Raw genomic sequence first — 11,171 nt, 5'->3', positions numbered from 1 at the left:
CAGCCAACAGCCAAACTCTAATAAGGCTGAAATAGAGGGATATGAGGGATGTCTAAAATGCATGATCTGTTTGGTATTTTGATCAAAACACATCATAGACATGTTTTTTTATATATCTGATACCCATAATGTAGGCCTAAAAATAGCATGTTAGGAGATCTTTGAGGTACTGCCGAATTGGCTTCACTTTTCAGACCCAGAGTTTCCCGCCTGGTATTTGCTTATAAAGCAAAGTATTTGTCAAATTAAGATTCAATGTCGGATAGGTTATTACAATTAATCTTGTGGGAAACATGAATGTCTGAAGCAAAGTAATGATTTAACCATTCAAAAGTTGGTGTGATAACTTACTCAAAACCACAATTGTCAACTTCATGTTTGTTTAAAAGGCATATCAGAACAACATTGTTCACAAGTTGATGTCTATAGAGCCACATCGCTTCAAAGTAAGCTTCTCTGAGACTTCTGCTAGTTGTACATTGAAATATTAAACACATTGACAATCATCAAATTTATGGGTTGCGGTTGTAGGTAGAAAAGTAATGGAAAGGCCATGGACGAGAAAGAGAGAGCTGTGGGCAAATTACATTTAACAAGTGCAAGGGGGGTGGAGACAATACCGGATTGTCAATGGATCGATAAGGAAAAGCAGTCAATGACAGGACAAAACGACAACAAAGGGAGGAGCAAAACAGGCTGGAAGTGTGTTAAAGGGTACAGATACTCTGAGATAGAGAGATAACCATAGTAATACAGTTTCATGATCTTCACTTGTCTCCATGTTCACCTTGAACTTCTACTGTTTATTCCCTCTCAAAGTTGCCACTCCCAGTGAAATTCTGTGACACACACTCATTGACCCAAAGCTATAAAATCAGTTTCTTTTTTTTCTTTTCTTCATTTATCATGTGCCAGGGAATAACCATCCAAACTTGTGTGTGTGTGTCTGCAAGCTTCAAGACAAACCCGATATGGTCGTAAATGCACAACAAATGTGCTGCACAAACCGAAACATAAATTACAGACGTGCATATGATCACTCACACATGTGTCAGAGGCTGCCGATGGCTGGCGTGTTTGGAAGAGTTGACGCTATCGTGGCTGCCAAGAAAATTCTGTCTGTCCCTTGGCGGCTTTCTTCTGAAACCTGAGATTAGACATTGACATTATCTATGTGCCGAGGTATTGGGAAAGTGTTATAGGGGGCTCCCCAAAAAAACTAAATGTGTACTGTTGGATACAAGGCTCTCTAGATGCATCAGATTCCTCTTCACACTGTCAGAAAGCCATGAGGAGAGACCATACCGTTGAATGCTACCCTGAAGTTTAACCTCATGGCGGGGTCGATAAACTATAGACCTGTAGCTCACCCGCCTTGGCCTCTGGTTATTAGCTGTGTGGTCAGCGTCCATTAAGCTGCCAATTGGGAACACATGCCATTCCTAAGAACTCTGCAGGACTGGGAGATCTGGTAACAGCAGCTCTTGGCTTACAGAAAGTCGATGCTAAAATGAGATACACTTAGGGGGCAGGTGACTGGAGGAGGGGAGGCCAAGCAGGAGAGGGGGAGGAACGGGAGGTATGAGAAGGAGAGATAGTGGAAGCAGGAAAGAAAGGAGTGTAATTTGTTGCTGAGAAGACCATGTGTCAATGAGTTCATGTTTATCCCTCCTTACTCCACTCCTTGGAGGAGTTATTGCTTTACTAAATCCACTGCACTGTGGTTACCTCTTCCATATTATCACCCTGGCAAAGAAAGGGTTAAGATTAGGCTACTGGCTTTCATCTCCACTTGATTTAACATTGTTTATACAGTCTGTGTGCAGGAAGTGAAATCCCATTAGGGCTTGTCTGATTGTTGACAGATTGCATTACAGCACTTGACATGCATTCTTAATGGGAGTTTGTTATCATTGAAAATGCCTTGCATGTACACCTTACTGTACAATACACGTATACTCCTTCAGGTTGAAATGAAGATGAGCCGTTGAATAGAGAACCATCTGATTAATGAATACCACACAGTTTCTCTCCTGCCAGACGTTATATTCCACTCTAGCTTTTTCCTGGATTTGATAAATTTTTTATTTAGTCTTGGAAACTTTTGTGTGTGTTTGTGTGCTTAGTGAGTGTGTGTCCGTCCTCTTATCTGTCTGTCCTTGAGCTTGTGCCTGCTAGACAAACTTAGACAAGCCTACAAACGGGCAATACAGAAGAATTCATTGTTTTACACAGTAGGACATCTGTAGTATTTCCTGTATATTTGTAACACCTGTGTCCAGGAGAATTATTTTCACTGTACTATAGTTTTTGTTTTTTGACCAGTGATAGGGAACTTCTCCTAAATGAATGGGTTCTTCTTTGGCCAGTGCTAAACCCTTCTGCCAAGTTCCATGAAAATCTAGCTTGTAATTTATTTTTAAATCCCGCTTTTAAACACACAAACTGAACACCAGAAAGTGTCCCTGAACACACCTGTTAACATAAAGATCATCTCTATTGAGATCTGTTAAATGCAAACTAAAATTATTTTAAATCGGCCAAAAAATGATTAAATATGAGGACTGAAATTCTGCATCAATACATTCTTTCTGCATGCTAAGTCAGTTAACTCTCAATGAAACAAATCTTATCATATCGTCTGTTCCTGTGATGCAACAGTTTACTCTGTGATGCAGCCAGCCCCCCCTGTGATGTAACGGTTGGTCTCATGCAACACTTGTCGATGCAGCACAGCAGCTGGTCTTGTAGTACAGCTGTTTGTGCTCTGGTGGTCCCTGTGATGCAGCAGTTCGTAAGGTGATGCAGCAGAGACCCTCCTGAAGCAGCAGTGTTGGGCTTCACAAGTAAGGTTTGAGTGACTGGGTGCTAGAACGGATTGGCTATCAATCCACGTATGTGAAAATCCAAAAGTATGGCACAGTAAGCAGATTAGAACTAATCCTAGGGTTTTATAATATTACCCTAATGTATAAGCAATATACTGTACGATCAAAACATAATGCGACAAGGTCTCAAAGTATGTGAATTTAATTAAGTGACTTGTGGTGATTTGGAATTTGCAGAGGGATAAAATACATTTTGTACGTTTTTGTTTTTGATGGAGCAGGGTAAGGGTTAGGGGTTAAAATTAATAATCGTATTCATTTCAAGATATCTTGAGAAAAACAGAGGAAACAGGGAACTTATACATTTGATGTGCTGTATTGCATTCAATTAACAAAACATAGTAAAATCATATGGCCAATCAGGAGGACAAAGCTATTTCCTCTACACAAACAGGATTCAAATGACTGATTTTATTGGTACTGAAGATAGAGATCGGGACCTTAAACAGTAAGGAGAATGCTCTGCTTGACTTTTAAACAGTGTTTCGCCTCTGTCAAACACTTAACCAGATAACTTGAATTTACCATCTCCCTTTCCTCTCACATGCAACTCAATAGACTGGCTAGCATCAGCTAAGCGAAAGTAATCACATGTTAATGATTTAAGTGGCCAGAAATAGACCGATTTCACAGAGAACATGCAGGGAATGTCTTAATCTCGCTTTTTACTGGCCCCAGCTGCTAATCTCTGAGAAATATCTCCTGCTCCTGGAAACCGTGTCTCCATGCTACGTTACCAGCCATTAGTCCTGGCCAATTAGCAGCATCACTGGTCAGCGTGTACAATAAACCGATAAAGCACGGCTGAGTGGCTTCTGGCTGTTTGTTCAACAAAAAAACAGCCATTAATCACGGGTAACTACTAGCAGATCACTCGTCAGAAGCAGAAACACGACTTATATGATGTTGTAAATACCATTGCAAATGTGAGTTATCAATAATAAATAATAGTGTGTATCTGTAATTACGTTTGACTGTATAGAGATTTTCCCTTTTCCTTATTATTTGAACTACTTTTTAATTTGTTAACCTAGTGGTTTCCTTTTTTCTGATGTGCCCCCCCGAGGTATTTCAGATAAGTTAAAGTACCTCATGTAAGGAGTGAATTAGATCCAATTGATTAGAAATGTACCGTTATTCAAGTTTTCTTATATTAAAGTGGATATGGTCACATAATGTTAAATATATTTGATTAGATCTCTTATGTAGACATTTATTTCGCAACACACAGAGACATATTAACCACAAACTCTACATCTAATACAGTAACCTTTTAATGACTGTTGTTGGCTAACAAAACTATTTCAACCATTTTATCCATTACTATTGACTAACCAATTTTAATTGTCTAAGTATTTTAGCTATATATTTCAAGTTTTATTGCATTTTCTAGCCAACTATTTTAACAGTTTTTTTCTTACTTTTATCTAAACATTTTTTCTTACTTTTTCTAAATAATTTGTATCTCACTATTTAACTGGTTATTCCATTTATTTAACTAAGAATTTTAACGGTTTATTCAATACTTTTGGCTAAAGATTTGAACTTTCCATCCAGTAAATTCAGCTAATTATTAAAGGTTTATAAATCACCTTTGAATAAGGATATACAACAATTTGTATATGTATATATATTTATATATTTCTTTCAAATACCAGACCTTCATTTTTTCTATTTACTTTGGCAAATGCAGAAGTGCCCCCTTGCATACACAAGCTACATGTCAGCACAGTGAGTGAATTGTGGGTAAAATGTTATCCAGTAACAGCAGTATCTGAGGGACAGGAGTTTGGTTCATCATGGGAAAAGTCAATGAGACACTGCACAGCATGTTTGTTGTCTTGGGCCTTTGATGCCAGTGAAATGTTCTGGTCAAAGTTTGTTGTGGTCGTTCAGGAGAAAGAAATAAGATCTCAGTGCAGATCCAGAAATCTGAGTCATAGAGGAACGACTGAGTGCAAAAGCAAGAAGTGGTATGAAAATAGTATAAAAGAAGGGAGAGGTTAACAAAGAGAAGGCACCAACTTTGACCGAATGACTTCTGCAAACAAACACTAAGCCCTCACGACGTGGCAGTATCACAGTCTGCTATTACAAGACAAACTCTGTCAAACACAAGAGAAGACCTGGAAAATGTAACCTCTTTTTAAAAGGTACCTCTAAAATAGCATTGTTATTAGGGAGAAGGGAGAATCTAAATAAAATATATGAGATAGACATTGCATCGTTTTTCACTTCTATGCATCCGTAAAGCACTTTGTGAAGGAGTCGACATATGGGTCAAATGTTATGGAGGGTGGACATTTTAGATTTACTGTGTATGTGGGAGAAAGAGCTAAATGTTTACATTGTGGAGGAGTGTGCTGTATAGAACTCAAAAGGCTGTTCATTTGGCAATTTGCAACAAAAACACTATGGAAAGGATGGATGTATAGCCTGCTCATTTAAGTTTCCAAATGTGTAAACCAAGAGAAACAAACCTAAATCTCGTAAAGGTTCTTACATATTTGGGTTTTGATATATGTGACCTGCTCTATCGAAATCAGTCGCATTGACCTGCAGACACATTTAGAGTTGTATTGGAAAGAGGGGATTCCTAGCTTTCTAATGATATCATGATTGTTGTTGTTCTCCAAATATTAAGCGAAATGTCACATTATATAATGACTGTCGCCGAGTCATCCTTTTGAGAAAAAGGCCTTCAAAGTTTCCTCTTCTCTGGAATCCATCGATTTGATTGATTATTAGCGGAGCAATTTATCAAAGTAGTACGGAGGGAAAATATTTTTGTTTGGATTACTGGTCTGGGGGAAGCTCGCAAGTGTGTGTACGTGTGTGTGCTCGTGTATTTTTGTGGGTATTGTGTTTGTTTCCTGGGAAAAACCCTCACAAGAAACACCGGCTGTTGTTATGCCTGCTGTGACGTCAAGTTACTCCGTTCTATGCTTGTAATCATGCCGTGACAAGCTTCAAAGTTGTATTTATCATCTGAATTTGGCCGAAACAAGTTTAATATTCTGAAAACCAAGACTTTGTTTATTTGAAATCAGATGAAAACAAACTGTAACGGACCCTGCCGTGTTATCTATGATTACTATACGCCTTACATTCATCATTTCAGCTGGAGGGAGGGGGAGCGGCGCCGCGGAAGAGCAGGGTGTGAGTGAGGGGTGCCTGTCATCTTCACTTTACAAGCTTCAAAAATGTATTAATCGTAATATTTTGGCAATAAATGTTTCATATTCTGAAAGCCAAGACTTTGTTTATTTAAAATTAAACAAAACACCCGAACCCCGAAAAAATAGTTTTTTACACAAATCCAAGTTTATTTTGAAACGAGCCGTTGCGACTTCCGACTGATTTCGATAGAGCGGGTCACATATAGTGTTTACTGTAAATGCCTCCGCTTCATAACAAATGATCAGTAACTTAAGTAATATAGATAAGAAGCAAACAACATCTTGCATGCATGCACACAGAGATGCAGCCAGGACTCCTATTTGGACTTTGGAGTCAGGTTTCACGATGAGACTTTTTTTTATAGCTCCTCATTTGCCAGCATCCGTGACCCTTTGATCTCTGATTTTCTTTTGGGTAAATCAAACGATGAATCAGTGTATTCTTCATCTTAATCCTCAATTTTCCTTTCTTCGTTTCCTCGCCTTTGTTTCCTTGCGAGTTGAGGTTAATCAGCAGTTCTGCCAGTTCCTTTACACCGAGCCCCATGGCTTCTCTAACAAGGCCGGGCCTGTCTAATACGAGTAAACCTGCCTGATCTGCAGTAATTCCCCCTGCTCACATTATTTCCGGCAGGGTTATTTAAAACAACAATGCCTTCAAAAATAACAGTGTTTTACAAAACAGCAGATTTGAGTTCAAATAAAATCAGTCTTGTATTTTCGAGCAAGACACTCCATTCCTACTGTTCCTGATCTGGCACTCGATCCTCTCTGAGCAGGAACAAGTGAAGAGAGCATTTACCCTTTTACATAAGAAGATTCATTGATCATCTCAATTGTTAGAGTCTGTTCTGCATCTTAAAATCTTAAAGGAATAGTGTGAATTTTTGGGAAATGCGCTAATGATGTTCCTGGCCTTTTAGAAGATTGATCGTTGTTGCTGCGTGCAGCCACACAATATTTGGGCCCCATGGAAATCACAACTTTCCACTTTTTGTACAGATCAAACCAACAAGATACAAAGTGTTAAATTGTGAGCTTAGAAGTGCATGGAAGTCTTAAGGAATACTTGAGACAGACAGAGGGAACAGGGAAACAAAAATGACTTTAAGGGTGTCCAACTGATCAATAATCTGTACCATTTGTACCAAACACAAGCAGACTTGCATATGCCTGGTAATGTTTTGGTAATGAGTGTGAGCTGGACTACACCCTTGAGAGGGGTGAGTGGGTGCAGCCTGGCTGGCAAAACCACGAGGGATTTAGCTGTATGCCACAGAAATGAAGATATTTTGGAACAGTTTTAAATATATTTCCTCTTGTCAGTTAACCCCTGCACGTCTTTATCTTTTCATTTTCCTCATTCAGACACAAACACATACGTGCAGATGAACGAGTAGACGCTATATGGGTGTTTTCTTTGGCTCTCCACCTTCTCAATCATGCTCTACTCCATCCCATTTGTATCCTCTTTACTTACGCCCCTTCAGCTCAATTAGTATCCTTTCCCCCCTGCTCCACTGATCCGTCTTTAATCTGATTCCAGTCTTATTTTGATTCCCTCCCTCCTTTTCCCTGCAGCTCGCTGCCTCATGACTCATGGAGGATACTCCTCAGTGCTACAATCAGTCATAAAGTGGGTAAATATAGATCGGAAGCCTTTAAGACGTAGTACGTGTGAGTGAGCACATATCACACCTGAATGCAGACACCTATCAGCCATTGGGTTTTTGCCAAGTCGTAGTTTCTCATGGTTTTAAAGGCCAGCAGTTTGGAGTGATTTACCTGCTTGGGAGCACGTCGCCTGCCTCAGGTCTAATCACACCTGCTCCTATTGTTCTACATCTGCACTCCATCCTTCTGCTTAACCTGTTCTTGTAACTGATCGCATCCCGTGACGGTTTGACCTTTTAACTTTCTCGGTCAGAGACATTGCATCCACGTTTGTATGTCTGGATTTAGGCATGCATTAGAGCCAAGTCCTTATGAATCATGCACTTCATTCCTTTTACCCCAAAACATTTCATTGACCCAAAGCATCCGGGGTATCATCTGTGTTAGGTTTTTGCTATCTTGTCAATGATATTGTGGAAATTGAGGAGTCTCATGATTGAAATACAATGTTAATAGAAGTGTATGCACTCTTACAAGAGGCTTTTTGTATGTGTGCTCTTGAAAGGTGTTGCATTTGTTAACTCACTCGAGTAAAGTACCGGTAAGTGAAACCTAACTTTGACTCTTGTCATAATCCTCCCCTTTTATCAGGGCGTAACATTGCTGCTGCCACCATTATTATAAGTCATATATTTATTATATTATAGTTGTTAATCTTAGGGAGGTTGTTGTGCATCTCTGTCTTTACTAACTGTTTCTTTCTAGGGGAATGTTAGGTCACTGTTAATTAAAATCTACAGTCTAGACCTGCTTTATTTGAAAAGTGTCATGAGATCCTTTGACACCATATAAATTAAAATGGACTTGACTAGTCTTGTGGCGAGACACATCTTGGGTGCGGCATGGAAAACAACATGCAAACTGATTTGGCCAGAAAAAGGTCGTAATTACAAAGGAGTTATTTAAAAACGTTCTGTTTTGTAAAAATGTTCTGTTTTTGGAACTATTTTCTGGTAGTTCTTTATTGTTTTCAATGTATTGTTTTCTATTTTAAAGTGGCCTCTGTTAGTATTATCGTATTAACAATAAAGATACCTGATGCTTTTATTTGACTGTTTTAGTGGATTTAGCAACTAAAGAGCCAAATACTGTATGCTTTGTAAGAGTTGGAGAAGAAAAGTGTGTGTTGGACTTAAACAAACATGGATAGGCACAGCGGAACAAGATAGTAACAAACAGACATTTTTAAGGAAGAGGAAACAACACAGTATTATAACCGTATTGGGAACTCACAAGGTATTTTAGAGGAACGGAAAAAGTCTTTGTTCTGTAAGTTTATTGCCGTTGGTAGCATATTTCACCATTGTGGTAATCATCGTACAGGTGTGCCTTCAGAAGACAAGCAAGACACACCATTTTGAATGTCTTGACTGTGCCCGCCGAAAGTGGCACCAAAAATGAAAACACTATGTAACGCTAGGGAGAAAAGTTGTCAAATGCTACTTTAAAATGTATGTTGTGATGACATGATGACAAGATCGGCGGTATCGCTATCCAGTGGTTTCCAAGTGTTTTTAGTCACTCTCATTATGCAGCATTGCATCATCGGCAAACGGCACGTGAGCAGATTACATTCAACTCTTTTCAATGAAACTTTTTCCTGATAAGAACTCAGGTAAGTCTTGAATCACGGTTTCCCACCCTATTCTCTTTATAATCTACCGCAAGTGAAAAAAAATGAGTGATTAGGCTCTTTTCAATTAGAATTGAAAGGAAAGGGAAGCAGCCTTTACACAAATTACACAACCACAAACCGAGTTGATATACTGCTTGCCACTGGTTAATAAATCCCTGGTGAATACTCCTAAAGGGTCAGAACATGTTATAAGGATTTTATAAAATAAAAATGTATGTTCTTCTTAGTTTCCCCGTAAAAACACTCAACTGAGCTGAGGAATCACATTGTGTGTTTATACATTAGATAAATAACAACCCTTTAAAGGTTGTGAAAATCCAGTCATTTTTAGGAGTTTTCTTTTGAACAAGGAGCTTTCGATGTTAGATACATTTTTTAACTGCTTAACTAAAATGATATATTCTACGTCTTAAAGCCTCTTTATCGAAATAATAATAATTTTTTGGTACGACACTTAAAAGTTGTTCCCACTGATGTTTCTTACATGTCCACAGCATTGTCAAACTGATGTTAAAATCAAAACAGTTCAGTTTACGGACTAGACAGGCTGCTAGCTTACTTTCTGAGTTCCGGGTAAATCACAGATCAGACGGTTTATGACATTCTTTGGGGTGTTTTGCCCAGTAAAGGGGGCCCCACAATTTACAGGGATTATATGGTGTGCTTTATATTTAGGTATGCACATAAAGAGCCTGAGTCAGGGAGAGCACAGCAGAGCAGAGCATTAGCGCCATGCAGGAGCTAATCCAATGGGAAGTAGCAAGCAATGGGGATAAGAAGGAGCGAGTTTCAAAACAAACATGGCCCAAGAACTAAAAAACCTCCACTTAATCTACATTCATAGGTATTAGATTTGGTCCAGGGGCCTGGAGCTCAGCTACTGCTGCAGTGTCACTGAACAAGTCAATAATCCCATTATGTACCAGCTATAACTGCTCTTAAGCAAACCTAGTGAGGTTTCAGGCCATGCAGCCCATGTACCAAAGTTAGAAACATGTTCTAGGTATTCTTTACGATTTCTTAAAAACGATCTTGGATTTATGGAAAAGTTACAAATAGAGTAAGCCATATGCTGCAGTCTAACCGGAATGTTCCATTCACTCCAAAAGGGGAAGCTGCAGTTTTTGCAAGTAGACGTTGGCCTTGCACAGAAGTAATTTATCTGACAGTTACCTTTGTTGTCGTCCAGAACTTGTTTCAACCATTTTCTTCATAAGTTTGTTAGGTTGTGAGGTCTACATTACAATTACCCTTTTCATTTCACAATGTCATCTATCTATTAGAAATGTGCTTTTGCGTGTATTTCCATGCCGTAACTTGAGTCTATTGATATCTTACGTTAACAAAAGCATAACTTTTCAAACATTTGGTTTCAATCCAATGATTCAGTAAAAAAGATTAGTTAAAGTTGGTTTTCATTAATCCTTTTTCAATGAACTATTGAAACGAAGCAAATCCAACTCAAAACGATATTTCTAACCAAACTACTTCTGTTGTCGCTATTCTACTGGATAGTTACCTTTTTCCTTTCCTGGATTATGTTGATGTTAGTGATAACATCAGTTCCCAGAGGACATTTCCCTTAATGCAAATGGTTGTCTATTGTTAGATTTAGAGGTGACATTACAGCACACTGCTTCATAGTGCCATTTTATTCATAAGGCTGGATTTCTGTCTGTCATTAAAAGCGTGAAGGAATGTCTTATTGTCAGTTCTATTATCTTCCTTATTAGATGTGCGAGTATCAGCTTGCCGCACAAAAACATGGAAAACTCATGATGCTAATTAAACGTC

This window comes from Notothenia rossii (assembly GCF_949606895.1).
Source record: "Notothenia rossii genome assembly, chromosome: 8".
Lineage (NCBI taxonomy): Eukaryota > Metazoa > Chordata > Actinopteri > Perciformes > Nototheniidae > Notothenia > Notothenia rossii.
The sequence above is the reverse complement of the archived record's forward strand: the minus strand, read 5'-3'. Positions refer to the sequence as shown.